Here is a 19655-nt window from a genome sequence, read left to right on the forward strand (position 1 = left end):
CCAAACCTTTCCCCCGCTCAATGGCATATTTCCAGGCCGGGTCCCCCAAGGAGCCAATTGGCGTGCAAGTCCGTAGCGCAATTAATTATTGAGCTTGGTCGAATTATGACCGGCATGGCAGTGAAGGGGTGCACACTTCCCCACACAGTCCTAACCCCCCCCCGCCCCATTCCCCACAGTCCTAGGTCTCCCTGTGCTTGGCTCCCCACACAGTCCAAGTGCTCCTCCACCTCTGCCCTGCTACCTGCATAGTCCTAGGCACCCACCCCTCCCCCCGCTCGCACCCCACACAGTTCCAGGGTTCCACCACCCACTCCAAAAACAATCCCCGAGTCGGTGTTGAGTCGAAGGGGCAGCTGGAGCGGAGAGCTGTTCCTGTAGCAGTCTGTCTAAATTGCTTATTATTGTGGGCGTACCTGCGTGTTCTCAAAGACTCTATTCCACCGCGGAGCGGGCGCGGAGTCGGTGTTGAGTCGAAGGAGTGCGAGGAAGTTTGAGGCAAACTTCGGAATCAAGCTGTGTTACGACAACTTGCACGGAACTGTGTTGCAATGAAGGCCTTTTCCCCCCCCACCAAAACAAGAGCACAGCGAAGGCTGGAAGCCGCGCTGTCGGAGACCCCAGTGGAGACACCAGCAGACTCAAATCACGTCAACAGCCACGACCCTGACCGCACAGCTATTGCCATCACTACCGTGCCGGTCATCTCGCCTTCTTCGGCACTACCTGCCTCAACAAATCCAGCACTCCCAGCTGCACATCAAGTAAGTGCCAACATGGAGAAAGTTACTGTGAATTGTACGAACAATTTTTTATCGGCCACTAATGTTGACATTGACATGCCCATTGTACAGTTAAACCCCCACGAGCATTTTCCTGTGGTAATTACAGATGTGACCACGGGTTGTACACCGGCTGTGGCGGAGCTGGTAGGGGGAGTAGGAGCTCTGTGTCTGATGTTGTGGCTTCGGTTGACCCTACTGTCAGTACTGATTCAGTAGCGGAGGTTACCTGTCCAGCGTCGACGGAGGGCAAAACACAGGACGCAAGTAACAATCCTGTCATTGGGAGTGACATGAACCAAATGTATATATTGTCTGGTCCTTTGGGTCGGCCACGTAGCGTGCAGTGCTGTCATGGAAACAACTGCAGCACTCAAAGCTGCAATACCCTGAGCCCGGTACCAGTACCCAAGTCCAGCTAGGAGTCGCCCCATAGCCGCTTCTACAGCGCAGTGGGCTCATTGGGCTCCGTAGGAGAAACCACACTTACAACCTTCCACTGTGCTACCAACTGAGGCTCTATCAGCGAGGACCAAGACGCTGTGTTTAGCCGCCCAGAAGAAGAGGGGGTAAGAGGGCGAGGGAGCATGGCAGACGGCCTCTGGATGCCATTTGCAAGAAAGCATCAATCTGCCACTGTCACTGAAACAGCAGCTAGTATGGAACGTAGAAATTCACTTGAGGTCGTTAAATTGCTGGCAAACCTAACACGTATCAAAAAACAAAGAATGCTCAAAGGTGAGACAGGAACGACGACGGTTGTCCAAATGACCCCTGACCTGCATAAGAGGCAGCCTTATGAAGAAAGTGCGTCCTCTCCCAATTCCGTGCAACAGAAAATCCATCGAGCTTGCTGCTTAACCAAACGCAGAAGACTTGACGAAAGCATCTCACCTAGCCTCAGATGCTCCCAAAATAAAAAAGGTGAAAAGGACCTACTCTAGTTCACAAAACCACTTAATCCATCCAATGGAGTCTGTCATCAGTACAAAGCGTTGGTGACACGCACTCGGCATCAAGCGATGACGTCCCAGACTCCTTACTTATGGAGCGTCCATATCCAAAGATTAGACGCTGTATCAATCGCAAGAAAAGAAGCGTGCGACATGGAGTCTGAGCCGACGGTACCAGGAAATGTGAAAAACCCACAAGACCTACAAGCTCAGATAAGGTCTTCGATGTGCATGTCCATCGCTCCTTTCCTCAAAATGTATGAGCACCTTAATGACAACGAAAGACCTGGCTTCCGTAGTCACTAAGCTGACAAATAACGTGTGCAAGATTGAACACGAGTCCATGGACTGTAAGGTTGCTCTGCATGAGATTAACAAGATGATGGACGTGATGCCTGCAGCCTTGTTAGACAACGTAAGAAATGCCAATCTCGACAAAAAAGCTTTTGGCCGAGGTTGCAAAAGAAGCCTTGACCATCTTTCAAAAAAATATGGCATCGAGTGGCTCACCATCTGCTGCTAGTTGTCGGATATGCCAACCCGCGACCTCCATGGATAAGGAAGTTTCTCCCCGTAGACCAGAAAGCGCCCATTTACTCAAAAACTTTGCATGTGTAGCAGAGCCTACGGATAAAGTGGAACTTTTGGAAAGCACGGCTGACCTGCAGGTCCTGTCAGTGGCTCCCACTGAACCAGTGACGTCTTCTGACTTAATTATCCATGCTGAGCCTAGTCTGCCCTCCACTTATCCAATTAAGGACGTTTGCTCCTCCACACAAAAGGCGCAAATTGCCACAAGTAGAGAACTAAACGAGACCAACAGCGGTTTCGCAAAGGCTGTAAAAGAGTTTCAAGATGTCACCAACTTAGCCCTACAAAACCCACAAATGCCTTCCTCATCAGCAACTTGCAATCACCGGGAGCCGGCTCCACAAGAACTACCAAAAGCGACACGTGACGCCTTGGGGAAACCTGTTATATATGACATGTTTAAGACCTAAACTGATATACAAAAGACGAGTAAGTCTACCAAACAGGTATCAGGCGGCCCGGGAAAGAAATCTAAAAATCTACCAGCTAGGAAAGCAAAGAGGAACCAACAACTCGAAAATTCTTGTGTAACATTAAAACCGTGAATGTAACGGTCAACGGCCTGTTACCAAAGCAAACCTCTGGAAAGGAAGCAGCCGGTAATAGTCGCCAAGGAGATGGCAACTGACTTGGATGGCTCGTATACCTGTATTAGCGATGTCTACGACGACTTGATGAATTTATCGACATACGAGGATGAAGAGCTGCGCAATACTGCCATAAACCCAACCAATGCACAGATGGCTTGTATGCCGTTACCTGCTCTTCCAACTCATGATGTCCAGTAGCGAATAATTCAGCGTGTGGTACAACTAAGAAACTATTGACTAGACAGTTGCACGTAACAAAAGATGGGACAGTAGAACAGACTGCCCCTAGCACAGAGGCAAGGCTGACACAAACTTTACCATTGCCTCAGCCAGCACGAGACCAATAGTTGGCAAATAACCTGGTCCTAAGCATTGACAGGATGCCTCTCACCACATCATTGAATTCAATAAAAGAGGGGCAAAAAGAAGTAGTTACGCTCACCTGGCTCCCACAGGGGCGTCGATCTGAACTGGACAACTGTGGTCTCCACCAATGTGACGCGTAGTGCCGAGATGACGGACTGGACTGGCCCACCTAACATCGTTTGTTTGGCCCGTAGGAATATTCTTCTGCAAATGGAGAAGGGGAATTAACCACCCGTGGAGTCGAGCGTTACCCCCCCCACTCCCGCTGTTCTCCCCATTGATCACCTTTGATGTCCCCTCATAGTCTCACCTGATGGTTTGGAAAGAGGAGCTCTCCATCCTGCATTGAGCGCAGGGGCGCGTAGATAACCAGTTGCTTCACTGGCTCGAAGGAATTGGTGAGTTCCAGAACAATATTGACTCAGATTCCCGGCAAGATGCCGTAAGTATGTAGTTTGTAAGAGTTGAAATGTCTGACTTTCACTCTGTCCGATTCCTTGCAGGTTGCAGCTTGACCCTAGTGAAGAGTTCCTCGTGGCAACCGGTAATATTCAGGTAAGGATTTGTATTATCCAACACAGTTCGATAAAATAATGTCCATATGTAACCTGTTGCTTTCTCCCTTATTCAGGCGCTGAAAGAAAGTATGAAGTCTCGCGGAATAATGCCTCCGGCGGTAAAAATCAGGTAAGTCTATTGTGGTGAGGAGGTTTCGCCCTCATTTGTCCCTTTGTTTCACCTTGCTGTCCTTTTGTTTCCCCTTAGGGGCCGGGGTTTGGCGAGGATGCAGTGGAAGCTGCGCCGACCCGTGAAGAGGAATAGTACCCCCGGTGGTAAAATCAGGTAAGTCTATGGGGGGTAACTAATATTGCCTGTGTATTCCCTTGGCTCACCTTGCTGTTCTTGTCTTCCCCTTAGGTGCCGGAGTGCGGCGGGAACATGCAGAAGGATTCGGTGGAATGTGAAGATGCTGCGAAGGCCGGTGAGTTCAGCGCGGCGCTGCAGCAGGCGAGGCGACGCGCATAAAATAACTCTTCCAGCTCGAAGGCGCGACGGATCGGGAATTCGGGTAAGGATCAAAGGTATTGCTCTTGTTCTAACCTTTTCTCCTTCTTTCTGTCTTTTTCTAGGAGCTCCAGACTTGAGGCACGCGTGGCAGAAGACTGGATGCAGACTTGCAGGCACGGTGAGCGTTACGCTGCTGGATGCAGAATAACGCAAAGCGTGTGCTGCTCTTCGGGCGTGGTTTAAATAGCCTCCAAAGTAGTCCCAGGTAAGTATTCCTCCCCAGCCCCACCCGAGTTAAAAAAAAAATAAATAAATAAATAAATAAATAAAATAGTCCCTAGGTAAAGTAGTCCCTTCCAAGCCTCTTTTGGCTTGGAGCTCTTGCAGCATGGTCTGCATCAGGTAAATTTTAATCTATGAGCCTGGCGCCTATGGCACCAGGACTGACTCTCCATATGAGCCTGACGCCATAGACGCCAGGACTGCACCCAAATAGCCCCTAGCAGGGGCTGTTGGGCTTGCTTGGAATAACTTGATGCCCGCTTCCGGGGTTGCTGGACTTGGTCTGGGTCCCCGGGGGTAGGCATCATGACAGTAGTCCATTTAAACAAACAAGACTGTCAACTGATCCAACCATCGTGCCGACCACTACCTGAAAGTCGACCAGAGACTACATTTCTTAACCCTGGCCGACAAACGCAAATTGGTGGAGGCAAAGGCCACCACTCCATGCGTAGCATTTGGGACTAATGCTGCCAAAGCCAATCCAGACAGCAAGGATAAGCCATCCGCGGACGGCGGGTTAGTGCCTCCTGGCCTGACTGTATCATCAAGTGTCTCAAAACAGGACAGCAAGTTGACCGTTTCCACATTCCAGGCAAAATATCAACTCGACAGAAATCCGCGAATGGGATCCACCGATATGGTGAGAAGGAGGGAAACTTACGGAGCCATGGCCAGCAGGGCCTACATCGCCTTATACTTGAGCGTATTGAATCCTCGGACGACTTAATCTTAAACCGTCACAATGTACTTTGGCTGTGTCACCTGATCCCAAGTTTAAGAGCGATTGCCTCTGAAGATCTCATGATTGTAGAATTCATCAATAAGAAAAACAACGCTGTGATTCTACATCTCCAGTCGAAACTCATCTCTGACGCATTACTCGATGCTGGTCCTGTGCTGATGTCATTGGGTTTCGACATAACAAGAGTGGATCAATGCTCTCGGCTTCCACCTATTAAAGGGGTCTATTGCAACACAGCAGATTCTGTGACAAATCGAACCTGGTCCCAGCAGCCTAAACTAAGAACAACTGTTGCAACGACAGAGGCTCCAATAACGACTACGCCCCCCCTTTTGTGGCCTGTGCGGGGTCACCACACAAGGATGAGTTGATAAGGATTACAGTCAATGGAGTCCGGAGCCCGCCTGCTGCAACTGCCGATGTCTCGACGGTCACCAACACGCCTCACAGAGCGACCGACTGGTCCTGGCTAGCTGCCACTTTAAACAAGGTGTCGAACACCTAACGCCAGGCAGCAGAGACCAGAAGTACTTCCATAATGGCTTTGTGGAACACCAGAGGCTTTATCCATCTGTTTAAAACTTCATGGGCAAAGAACCTGGACCTTCTGTGCCTACAAGAAGCGTGGCTAAGAGGATGTCCGCTACTTGAAGGCTTTGAAATCGCAATTAATCCAGCGATCTGTCAGTCAAAGGGAAGACCGATGGCAGGCCTATTGATGGCAGTGAGAAAGGCCGCAGGGTTCAGGTTAATTGAATCACAGAATCTGTTGCCTTTTATTCAGTTAACTACAATCAGTATCACACAGTCTGAGAAAACCAAGAACGGCCGTCTATACATTAATGTTTACTGGAACCATCGGTCAAAAGACGCAAAGTTATTTCTAGACACAGTGACAGTTGCGATCGACGAGCTACTTGAAAAGGTACATCCGTTAGACCCGATTCTATACGGTGATCTAAACATCACATGCTTGAACAAGAAAAGCCACCTGGACCAAAAAGCGGCCCAATGGCGCACAGAAATGGACATACGTGGATTGTAATGGCAACAGTGTGGGCGACATTCCAGCCCAGCCTACATGGAGAAGGTTGAACCAAGCTTCAGTACTTTACTATATATTTGTCAGTGAAAACCTTCACAAGAGTGCGGCAATTAGATGTTCTCAAAATGACCCATAGTGATCATGAAATGGTGCAACTTACATTTAATAATCAGAGGGACCATATCCATACGAGTTGGCCTTACTCGGTAAGCACAGGGTCTAGCAGGATCCGTCTAAATCTTCTCGACACTGAAGTAGCGGAGATAACATCTAATTTTATGGAAAACACAGAGGGCCTCGAGTACCAACACCTTCTGATTCATTTTGAAGAAGGCAAACATAACTAAAACAAGTCGAACTATGTCCAAAACATAAATTCGATGTGACCGTTCTGCAATGGAAAAGACTGATGAGACAAGAAATAAGGAAGATAAAAGAGCCATTTAACAACATCACGAAACGGAACATAAGGGCAATCAAGCAAAACTACAAGAACTGGCTCAAGTCACATGCGACAATTATGCTGCAAAACGACTCAGAATATGCTATCAAAAATGGAAGGGAAAAAAATCAGCGGCCTTCTTGAAATTGATAAACAGCAGCTTGGCACCTCAACATGCCCTACAGGCCAATGCAGTTACCGGAAAAGTATGGGTAGAGTATTACTCAACCTTATTCTGCAAAGGAGTACCAATTGTAGCCTGTGAACCACCGACTGGGACCTGGAATTCGAGAGAGCAGACATCTTACTCGTAATTAAAAGTTTGCGAGAATCCAGAGCCCCAGGACCTGACGGTCTAACAAATCATACGATCAAATGCAACCCGGGTTTATGGGCAGATTTGTGTGTTACCCTATTCAATCGAATCATCTTGAGCCGCTCCACCCCGAACTCTTGGAAAAGTGCTGTGGTGGTTCCAATATTCAAAAAGGGGGACCGAACCAACCCAAAAAACGACAGACCCATAGCACTTCAACATCTTGGGGAAGATTTATGCAACACTTCTCCAACGGAAACTCCTGAAGTGGGCTAAAGACTCCAATCATATCGACCCAAGACAAGCTGGGTTTGTAAGGGGGGTTGGTTGTGGCCTAAATCTACTCCGACTGAACATCTTAAAGATGGAAGCAATCAGACTAAATTCTAAGCTCTACCTGGCGCCGATAGACCTTTCGCAGGCATTTCACAGTATTAACAGAGCTGTTGTGGAAAAAACTAGCCAAGTGTAATTGCCCCCCCTAGCCTAGTGGGTGCAATTCGCGAACGACACACTGAAACCTCCAAGATCTGTCTTGACATGAAGGGCACACTGTCTTCTAAAATAAACACACACAAGGGCGTAAAACAGGGGTGCCCCTTGGCAACAATAATATTTAATCTGTTCATATCGGACATAAAGGATGTATTCTGTGGCGCAAATATGTTTCCCCCAAAAATGCATGGTGCGCCCATTGACTACCTGCTGTACGCTGACAACCTTGTTCTGATAGAGCAGACCCCCGATAGGGCTTCAACGTAAAATGAATCTTATAGATACCCATATAACTTATCAAACAAAAATGTGAGATTCTGATCTTCAAGGTTCACATGGAAGGGGGAAGAAGTTTAACTGGCACATTGCCAAGGAGAGAATCCAGCTTGCAAAACATACTACATACTTGGGTATGAGGCTTAGTGCGAGCCAAAATTATGCACCTTGGGCAGAAGCAGCCAAAAGCAAGTGTCGTCAGCTAGCATGTCAAGCCTCTCCGATTAAAAGATATGGAAAATGTTCACCAAAACCTACCATCCGTTTTTTCAAGAGAAAGTGGTGTCTATCCTAATATACGGAGGGGAAAAAGCATTTGGCTGCTCGTCCGACCTGTGGAATTCATTAGAAAACATCTTCTGGACTCGAGTGCTAAACTTACCAAAGGGTGCATCAACCGTTTGTATACGGTATGAACTAGGTCCGATTTCAATCCACGCAAGAGTCTCATGGAACTTACTAAGTCTGTATCGTAAAACAATGATGAAGGACCAGGTACCTCAATTCGGCATCTTACATAACCCTGATTCCGATAAAGAGCACACCATCCTCTTTAAATGGAACTGCCTGTGTCAAGACTTACTGGAAGAGTAGGACATCACTCCCACAATGTTAATAGAAAATCCGGAGGCGGCCAAGAGGAAGTTCTGGAGACTGGACTGGACCAAGACCTGAGATCTAAGAGCAAATTCCAAAATGATGCACAACGTACCGGGTGAGGCTAAAGCATACGACCAACGCCACAATAATCCAACACGTCTGCCAAATCATCATGCAAGGGCCTTATATATGCGATTTAGACTAAATGCATTTCCAACCAAAGAACGCATAGGTATTTGGTCCAAGCAAGCTAACCATAATCCTATCTGCCGGTTTTGTAACAACGCCTAAGAAACATTAAAACATCCGATTAGGTCATGCCCGGAACTTGAGCATCAAAGAGGACTTAGTTTTGCCCCAGTGATTAACATCCATTGTACAAGGAGCATTGAAGAGAGGTGGAAAGTACTTTTTTGAAGGATCCAATAGAGCAGCACTGTTCGCCCTAATAAACTTTCTCCAAGTGCTAAAGATCCGGCTGGATGAACAAGAAATAATCTAAAGGGATAAGAAAAGTACTGTACTGGGTAGAACGAGGGCATGCTTCTCCGTTCATAAAGTGACCTAATGGATTTACTAAAGCCATCAGGAGGGTGGGAGGGAGGAAATGGACAAGTGTAATGGTGCGATTTGTGTTTTGTCTTGTCTTTTTAAAGGGTGAACAAACCAATAAAAAAAAAAAAAATCCCCTGGTCACTCTGGTCTCTGCATACATGATCAGGTCTCCCCCCGACCCAACTCTACCTCATAATAGCCAGTCCCATTCCTCAGAATAGATTCGATCACCCTGGAGGCATAATCTCTGCAAAGGGACAGAGCGCGGTCAGGCACACCCACTGACCCAAGGTTTGGCCCCTCACACGGAGCATGTGTGGCAGGTGGCCATGTTGGGATGGGAAACGCACAATAGTGCATATCCCATCCCACACCTGCTTTTTCTTTTGTCTTTTTTGTTTTATTTCAGGCCGAGGACCCACGCCCCCAAGTTTGAATACCCATTACATCCTGCTATGAGTGACTCCAGGCAGCAGCCATTTCCCAGCTGTGGTGATGGACTCCAGGGGATCTTGTCAAGATCGATCATGCAAGGAAACTCTTGAACACTTCATTGTGAACTGTCCAGCCCTTAGATCATTGCGATTAAGATATTTTGCAAAACATTGCATCTCTTCGTCACATAGGTGGGCAGTCATTGTATAATCCATCAATTGCTATTCAAATTTCGACTGTTTAACTTTTTGATAGCATTGCTGCTAGAACCCTCAGGTCCTCCAGAAAACACTACCATTTAAATGTGTCTTGTCTCATAATTGCTCATGAATAGCTACAGCCATTTTATGTTTTTATATCGACTCGATGGTTATGTGCTAAAAAAAAAAAAAAAAGAAAATTGAACAGCTAGGTCATGCAGACAATGACTATAGACTATGTTCAATGACAACATCTTCCTTGTGTACCCAAGTTGATTACTTCTTTATTTATGATATTGTTCGGGAAGTCACTTCATACTATACATGTCCTTGTGTATTTAGGTTTTAATGATTTTGTTTAATCATTATGAATGTGTAATATGTTAAAAAATATTGAAGTTTATTAATTTCAGCTGAATCAATAAGAAAATGTTTTTAAAAAAAAAAAAAAAAAAACTAAATCAGTAGCTTCCAAATGTTTTCTGCCAAGAATCATCCCCCATCCGACAAGTACAAATATTGCTGGTGAGGCCGCCCCAAATGATAAGCAGGCACCCATCTGCATTTGAAAAAAAGACTTGCATCAACCCCTTTAAATGAAACTAAATGAGAGGCTATTAAATCACTCATCAATAAGCTCTTGTGGCCATACCAGTAGTGCAGCATTGACGTTTTCTGCAAAATGATTTTGGGAAATTGTGCAGAAACTAGGTGGCCCTGAATTCTGTAATACGCCATCGCTAATAGTAATACACTTTTACGAACATGGTCATTTGGGCCAACAGTCACTACTTGACCTGACAAGCGAAGACATCTCCGATTCAGACCTAAGTAGCTCCAATTTCACTAGAGTACAAACTAGTAACGGATTGCCAGGAACGGACCTATCAATCCCTCAACCATTCGAGACATAAAATACAGAATGGCCAAGGGAAAAAACAAAAAGGCACTTCTAAAACTTCCTCAATTTATAAATCCGCACAAGCAAATCAACGAAATAGGATACAATTTGAAAGAACAAATCACAAAGACGTCCTTATCCTGAACAGGACAAACACTTTGCGTCTCCTTCATGTGATGCCAGCTCTTAAAGCATTCAAATCCCAAGACTTACAACTAATTGAATTTATGGAAACACAGACTTGATAGAATATGGATAGACTGTCAGTCTATTGAAGTATTACAATTTAACGAATCGCACAAAAAAGATATGCTTCAATTAGGATTTTAAATCTCGATACTAGAGACTCTTGAGACTAAAGCAGACGAACATCAAGACATCCTGCCAGACGGCGAACATCTCAATCTGCTTGTCGATAAGCAGTCACGAAAGTACTTACTCTATAGAGTTCCTGAGTGAACATCAGACAGATGGCCGTGAGAACGCCAGTATAGAATACCATCAAACTAGACAATACTCTGAGATAACCAACCAGCCCTTCTGGCGGGATATGTGAAGAACGCCAACACAAATGAGGACCCAATTACAGAAACAGTAAACGACCGAGGGATAGCAACCAATCCCTTACGATCTACTCATGGAACACTTGTGGACACTCCCATTTAACAACGAAAGACAGGAGTTTGAAAACCACAAAATGATATGCCTGCAAGAGACGTGGATCCATCAGCAGCCTGTATGTGAAGGCTTTACCACCTATATGAACCCAGCAATATGTAGAAGGAAAGGCCGCCCAGCTCCAGGCTTACTTACCCTCATTAAGTTGGGCTCACAGCTTGAAGTTCTGGAATCCAGTCATATGAATTCCTGGGTCCAGATCACAATACTAAACGCAAGACAGGACCCTCGGTAAGGAACCCGCCAAAGGAGGAATAATCGTCCCCGAGAACTATCTAGGAATTGCAAACATATACTGGAACCCCAGGAAAATGCCAGATGAGATATTTTTGGACACAATACAGACAGCTATCGATACAGCCATTTTGAAATATCCCCTCATCCAATTCATCATATGCAGAGACTTCAACATTCACTTATTTTCCAGCAAAGGGGTATTGATCGAAGATCACAGGTTAGAACACTGTGCCCTAAAATGATCCAAGGAAATGAAAAACAAACATGGAACACCTAGATGCCATTGATGCTAAAACGAACAAACCCAGTCTGACATGGGCTCGTGGAAATTCAATGAGAATTTTAGATTACATCTACAGTTCCAAGGACATAAAAGATAATCTGCAACGAAACCAAAATACCTACTCGCCCAATAGTGATCACTTTGTGATGATCCGAACAGGACCAGTAAAAAGAGAACTTCCCCTAAGAAATAAACTGCTGCAGATGGATCTTAACTCAGGCTTGAACCGCCTCAAAATCACACACCAGCTCAACCAGCTTCCAGAACCATTCATCCAAATGCAGATGGCAGATATGGAGAAGATCAATTATGAATGGATCCTATGCAAATTCAGGAACCCTTCCGTAACGAAACATACACGGAAAGATATCCATCAGCATGCATACAACATCATCATAGCTGGGGAAAAAAAAGAGAACTAAGAAGGACTCTAAAACATCTAAGGAAAGAACCATTTCCAGGGAACCAGGAAGAGATTAAAACAGCAAAGCAAAAATATAAAAATGGTATGAAGACCGCCAAAATGAGACTCGTCCAGCAGGATGCTGAAGCCATGTGGAGTGCGATGAAAGCTAGCAATAGCAGGAACTTCTGGAACTTGCTCAATCCACCTATGTCGCTGAAAGGAAAATTGATAATAGATGTACAGGAATCCAAATGGCTGGACTACTCTGAAGACCTTTACAAAGAAAGACCTACTGCAAAAGGAAAAATAAAAACTACTTTGAAGGAAAAATTGTCGTGTGTGGGACCCCCACTGACATAAGCAAGGCCATTCATAAACTGAATGCCTAACATGCCCCTGACCCAGATGCCCTTTCAAATTATACCATCAAAAACAATCCCCCTAGTCAGGGCAGGAAATTGTGTGCATATCTTCGAAATCATAAACCGCACAAATCTAATGCCCACTACATGACAGCTGGCGATCCCAATACTGATATACAAGCAGGGGCTGACGTTAGTCAACCTGCAGCTTACTTTTGACAAGATAAACCGAAACATCCTGTAGGATAAACTGGAAAAGTGAGGTTGTCCGAGGGAATTAATGGCGCCAATTAAGTTACTTTATTCCAGCACTAAAGTCCAGATACGAATGTCCAAAGATGGACTAGTAACACAAATGATCCGGACATGGCACAGCCTGAAACAAGGATGTCCCCTCGCCGCAGCTCTAATTAATCTCTTTACATCAGACTTTGAAGAAAACATACACCCCACTCAAGAATTCACCTAAACTAAAAAGGGCATGATCCTCCCGTGCATGATGTACGCGGACGATATTGTGATCCTAGCTAAAACCACACGTGGCCTCCAAATTGCGTTTAACTGTCATATTTTTGTAAGTTGTTAATGAACTTGAAATAAACGTCACCAAAACTAAAATCATGAAATTAACTCAGCAGTATGGCAAAAAGAAAAACCAACACTATTGCCAAAAGAAAAAAAAAAGAAAATAAATAAAAAAAACAGGCAAGTTCAATCCATCAAATACCTTGGAATATGGATTAATCGGTCTCGTACAGAGCAGAATTGGGCAGCACACATCAAAAGCCCAAGCAATGGCAAGACAAGGTCTCTTTCTCCATACGAAATTTGGTAAATTCTCAATCAAACCAGTGATCACATTCTACAGGCAAAAGGTGGCAGCTATATTGACCTACGGTGGTGAGACCATGATAAACATCGATCCGGGTTATCTGGCAAAAACTTAAGGGGACATTCTGGAGAAAAGTGCCATCGCTCCCACAAGCTACCCCTATTGCGCGCATCAGATATGAACTTGCCCTACAATCACCACATCATTACATGGATGGAAGCAATTGGACCCATTCAGAAAACTTAAGAACGAAGATCTCATACCCCCCCGCTGGACATACTTCGAACAAAAACCGGAAATGTGCACGCCAAAGCTCTCATCAAATGGAAAGAACAGATAGACATGAAAAGAATTTAAATTGATATACCTGGAAATGTTGACCAACAGACCACAGAAAGCTAAAATACATCTTGAAAGGCTTGACTGGATAACGATACAACAGCTGAAAAATAAATACAAACTAAACTTACTATGCGAGGGGGGAAACAAGAGCATTAAACCAAAAACCACATTCTCTTAATCTATTCCCAGACCGAATAATATGCGACTCCTTTATGAGACTACGATTAAATATACTCCCCACGCAAGAAATTATGGGGAAATGGAATTGAACACAAGGCACTGATCAGACGTGCAGGTTTTGTAAAAAAACAGATCAAATTGAAAGCATATACCATATTTTAATGCAATGCTCAGCCCTCAGTGAGAAAAGCCTCCATTACAGTGAAACGTATCTTGGAACTACATCTCAGCTAGATGTTACCGAACGATGTTCGCAAATATTAATGGGCAATAACAGAAAAATTCTAACGGCTATCATTCGCTTCTGGACAGACATCAATGCCGCCACAATAAAAGAACTATAAATTATGAAAAAGAAGCAAAACAAATAATGTAGATCAAGTAGTGTTTACTTTACTAGAGAAGGTTTTACTGGATTGATGTATAGATAAATGTAAGGATTAAGATACAAACCATAGACATTTTTATAAAAAAAAAAAATTTCAATTAGCTCATTTTTATACAGTGAGTCAAGTCGAATTTCACTTCTAAAAGCCATAATTGCTGTAATTTAATATGGCTTACACAGGAAATCATTACAAAGCATTTATTAAAAAATGCTCCATTAAATTCTACTGGGACCTCACACCAGGGGAATATGAAAGTACTATTCCACTGACGTGAGGTCACAGAATGTTCTCTGCCTTTCCTGGATCCCTCAGAGGAGCGAAGGTGGCGGTTTGTGCTACCAGCAAACACTATGCTGCGCTTGGGAGCAGGCGTCAAGCAGCAGAGCATAGCACTGCTCTGTAATAGTGTTGGAGCCGCAATAGTGACGATGGAGCGGAGAACCCTGGTTTTTCCTACAAGTAGAACCTCAACTCAATTGGGGCGATGGGGGCGTTTCCCCTCATTAGTTTGTGACAAACGAAGAACCTAAATAGCCTTCTTTAACAATCTGTACAGCAAGAATCGGTCAACATTGGCCACATGATGTCAACCGCCTCAAATACGAACTTCAAGCCCCGCCTGCCATTAGACACCACTCGCGGTTTCCCTCTTCAATCCATGGCCTCTAACCCAAGCACTGTGCAAAGCGGTAACATGTACACGCACTCAGACACATAGATCGTGCCCAGCCATCACCACACAAAAAATGTGTGCAACAAATTAGAAATCCACAGGAGACCACGAAGCACTGCTGACAAACTTCCTCAAGCCCAACTAGAACGGGGAAACAAGCCAAACGCAATATTTTTCCAAACATCGTGCCCCCCTCCCCCCCACTCCACACCTGGAGAGAATTAACAAAATCAACAAACTAAACCAGATAAACTAGTGTTTTTCAATCAACTCAATTGAACATTCTCTAAATAGAAAAGTGTTTTCATATAATATCGACCCTGTTTGCACTGCGACCACCTCGGATCGGCTGCTGAAACCAAGTATCAGCCTGCACTGTCGCCCAGACAATCTAATTCACAATCATGTGCTGGGGCAACCAAGCCTGCCAAGGCAGAGGCCCAGAAGCCGAGGTAAAGATGTTTTTTAACTAAATACCAGACGGGACACTTTGGGTTCAGCAAGACTACTTTGGTAAACTGTACCTCACTTAAAGAGAAAATGCCAGGAGCACGTCCGAGGCACCTGTCGCCACCAACATAAAGTACTTTAGACCCAGGCGGTTTTGTAAACTGAACAACCCCCCCGATTGTATGCAAACTCCGAAAAACCTGAGCTTACAATCAACATATGAGGACCATCGATGTTCCCACCACAACAGGCTAAGACCTCCAGGAGTCGATCTCCCTACCTGCAAACTGACTGGATCCAATGGACAAGGGTCTATTGGTCTGGCAAATAGCCTCAGGCAAGGTCCTTTCCACCATCACACATGGAATTGATTCACTTACTAACCATTAAGAACAGATCATTCGCCTGACCTCAGGAAAATGACCCCCACCTTAATTAACAGTGCGCCGAACCCGCTGAGCCAATTATCGGTCCTACTTCATTCAGTGCTATAGGTAAGATTTTGAAGTGGAAGTATTTACTCCCCATTTTCTAAAGTTGGGAGTAAAATTATTCTTTACGGTAATATAAATGCAAGTACCATTCCTATTAGGAGTGAGTAAAAATAAGTTGAGCTTAAAAAAAATGGTTTTATAATAAATATTTCTTTGCATATAGTAAATCATGCAAATTAAAAGCTTCATATCAGGAAATGCATGTAGTTTCTTTCGGTGGCTCCAAGTGTACTACTACTGGCCCAAACATACCCATAGGGCTGTGCGGGTGAAAGCAGGGGAAGCGGATTGTTCAGTTTTTCCTATTGTTTTGTTTGGACTCTTGGGGGCATTTGCTTAGTAGAGAGGGAACACTGGCTGATAGACCCTTATCAGTAGGGCTGACTTTGCTCAACACGTCTTCTGCACACATCACACAACAGACCGACTTGCTCATACCATCCCCCCCTTCTCACACTAGCACCATTCTAGTGCATTACGACCTCCAACCCACCAGAGCAAGATACCTGCACGTCTCCCTCCTGGCTACAGACCCCCCCCCCCCAGCAATCCCCCCTCCCCTTGCCATCACAGCACTCCTAGAAACATACTTACACAGAAAACACAGGCACTCCCTCACCACTTCAGGTTTAACAGTCTCTCCTCTCACTTTCTTAAAGCATAAAGGCGCCCACCCGCCCCCCACAGATGGCACGCTATACAGACCACATTACATGCCTATATAGCTAAAATGTAGACTCGCAAATTAGAAGTGCTGCTATATGGGAATAATTGTATAGGGAGGAGATGTCAACCATACCATTTCCATGCAGTTCACTGTGCTTTAACGAGAATGCTGCCTATGGCAGGATTGTGCCACTTTGAAAGTATGCAGTTCTGTACGTTGTCCCTCTTTAGTATTCATGAGAAAATAAATGTGCATACATTTTCAATCACTGTATGCAAATGTATGCATTGATGTCCAAATATTAATGAGGGTAACCATAAAATCCAAAAATGTTCTGCCACCCGAGGCATGGAATTGACCTCTGGTTGTAAACTCTAACCATTAGTCATCCTGCAAACTGCCATGCATTTATTTTATTTACTTACAATATTTTATAATGTGCAAAGACTGCACACATCAATTGGAGTGCACTCCAAACAAATTGGCGAAGTCAGCAAACTGAACAAATCAACAGAAACTTAAGGAAACCGTTTAAAAAAGGTTTATGAAAAGCAAATAGAGGGGCATATATCCAATGCTACTGACCATAAATACACTACAAGGGGACACCACTATGCAAAATTAATAGCCATATTCTTCATGAACACTGAACACTGTCCGGTTGAATTCGTTCATGTTACGACTACAAACTTGTTTTTAATGTGTTCTTAGAACTCGACTTTCCATAGCAAACAATGCCAGTAACTTTACCCGGATAACCTTAGTTCATAAGCAGAAACCGCGCTTCCGGCTCGGCAGGATGCCTTAAAGCAGGTTCCTTCCCCGTGAGTGGCCTGCATTGTGCGATCCTGAACCAGGAAATGGTGGCACAGATGACCAGGCTCTGTGCTACGCCAACATCATTTCCCATTGCCTCTCGTCGAACCAGAAGAGGTACAAATGACAACGTCCAGTCAAAATATGTACAGACAACAAAAAAAAACAAAAGCAGCTTTTGCATACAGAATGCATTTCAAACAGGTGCATTACTGTTAATAGAGCATACTTCTAGTGCACAGAAAGGGATGGGCAGGCATGCAAGGAATATATGGAATGAGACTGGTGTCACACGAGCTGCCCCATCCATCCCACTGCAAATCGGTGAAGTCCTACTAATAAACGAGAAGAATTGCTTCCTTCAATCTCTGGATGACCCAGCCGCCTTTTGCTTGACTTTTTCAACGCCCAATAAACACCCTTAACTATTCCTACACGTCCTGCTACCCTGGCATCTCCTCTGCACCCCTCTCCCATACAAACACACAAACTGAAACAATTGTGTATAGGCGCGTTATAAATGCCATATCATATATCATACCAAATAGCGTGCTAATTTCAGAGAGGCAGAGGATAGCAATTTAAGATTCCAATAAACAATGATCTCACTGCCCAGAGACTAAATTACACGCTCCCAGGAATAGAATTCCATTTATAAAATGACCAGAAACCTACACCGTATTAAAACGCTGCTAAAATCAAGACTGATTTTTCTCGTGCAGTTAGGCCACTGATTTAAAGCTAAAAGTGTTTTACCCAGTGTATAATATGTCCCCTATTAGAGACAAACATAACAGACAATACCAGTGTTCACATAAGGCACCCATGTCCAATTTTAATATATCCATATATACAAAATATTGAGACTAGTCAGCCAAAACGTAACTTTCGGCCAACACATTTACCTCGAACTACACTTTCCTTACTAGGACAGACCATTAAAAAACGTGCATCAGCAAACGTCCACTTAAGACGGTCTACTTCAGTGACAAAGGCACTAGAATGAAATAAAGCATATGTATACTACTTCCAACAATGTCTAAGAGTAAACATTTCAGCACGGTCCAGGACAAGGGCTTCAAGAAGGTGGTTTGCTTCAATCCAGTCACAGGAACCAGAGGATACACAGTAATCATGTTACTCAGATTCGCCTGCTTCTCCAGATATCTGCTCACTTGCCATCAAGGGTCTAAAAATGAAAGGGAGTCTGCAATAGATATTTCCCCTCCATCTGCCCCTCCTTCCATCTTGAGTGCCCTATAGTGCCGTAACAGCAGGAGAGCTACACAACTAACCAACTTGACAGACCAATTAAACAAGTGACCTGCCTTGTGGTCGCAGGCTCAAAGGTACTTGTCACGGGTGCATTCTTAACCAGGAACCCAGGTTGAGAAAGCGCTTACAGAGGCTAAGCATTACAAAGTGCCAAAGAAAATGCCCAGCCTTCATCCATAGCTTATTGAAAAGAAGTCAAATGTTGGAATGATCCTCGCCCTCCTTCTCCTCACACCTGAAACACCATTTTGCAAGCATTAGCAATAAGATGACCTGTCAAGGGGGCCCAAATAGGGAGCCTCTGTTTAAAAAAAAAAAAAAAACTCTAGATCTGCAATTATGCAACAACTGAAAGCAAAACCGGATTTGAGAAATTCCCATATTGCCGGGTAGGCTCTAAAAACGATTAAGCAGGTCCTTTACCTAGGCTAGTCAAAACAACCAATGAGGTTGGCTTGGTAATCACTTGACATGTACTGCTCTGTCAGCCCACACATCACCAACCACCGTCAAGAACAGGACTCTTCAAGAAATTATAAAAGCCTGGGCGTCCCAAGACACAGGCACAGGCACAGGCACACACACACACACACACACACCCTCCCCCCCAATCTGCATGAATTGTAGACCCTGTGCCTGCTAGCAGAAAGACTCATGAGGGGTCTTTTCCTGCAGCAGAGACTTGCCAGGCTGCCGGACAAGTACTAAACTAGTCCCACCCTGGAATACACATTAACAGGAGCCACCCTCCCACCAGAGCATACAAGTCATTTACAGCCTTCATGCAGTGGAACACCACTGGCAGTATACTCCCTTCTAGAAAAGTTTTCTGCCAGCAGATCACTAGAGAGGGAACATGTCCAGGCTCCATGGCAACACCCTTCCTGAACATGGGGTCTGTGGTTGTTTCAGGTCAGCATTACAGGAGGCTGCTAAATGTCTCTGGAGATGATCAGATCTGTGCCTCCAACATAAAGGCTTAACTTGGA

The 19655-nt window shown here is 44.7% G+C and overlaps 1 protein-coding gene across 1 annotated transcript in view; it reads right to left on the reverse strand.

Annotated features, from left to right (window-relative positions):
• Positions 1–19655, reverse strand: part of LOC138567330 (protein bicaudal D homolog 2-like) — an 801546-nt gene that overhangs the window by 656902 nt on the left and 124989 nt on the right. The window lies entirely within an intron of this gene.

Source organism: Ambystoma mexicanum, chromosome 2p (assembly GCF_040938575.1).
Source record: "Ambystoma mexicanum isolate Mex_15411 chromosome 2p, UKY_AmexF1_1, whole genome shotgun sequence".
Taxonomy (NCBI): Eukaryota; Metazoa; Chordata; class Amphibia; order Caudata; family Ambystomatidae; genus Ambystoma; species Ambystoma mexicanum.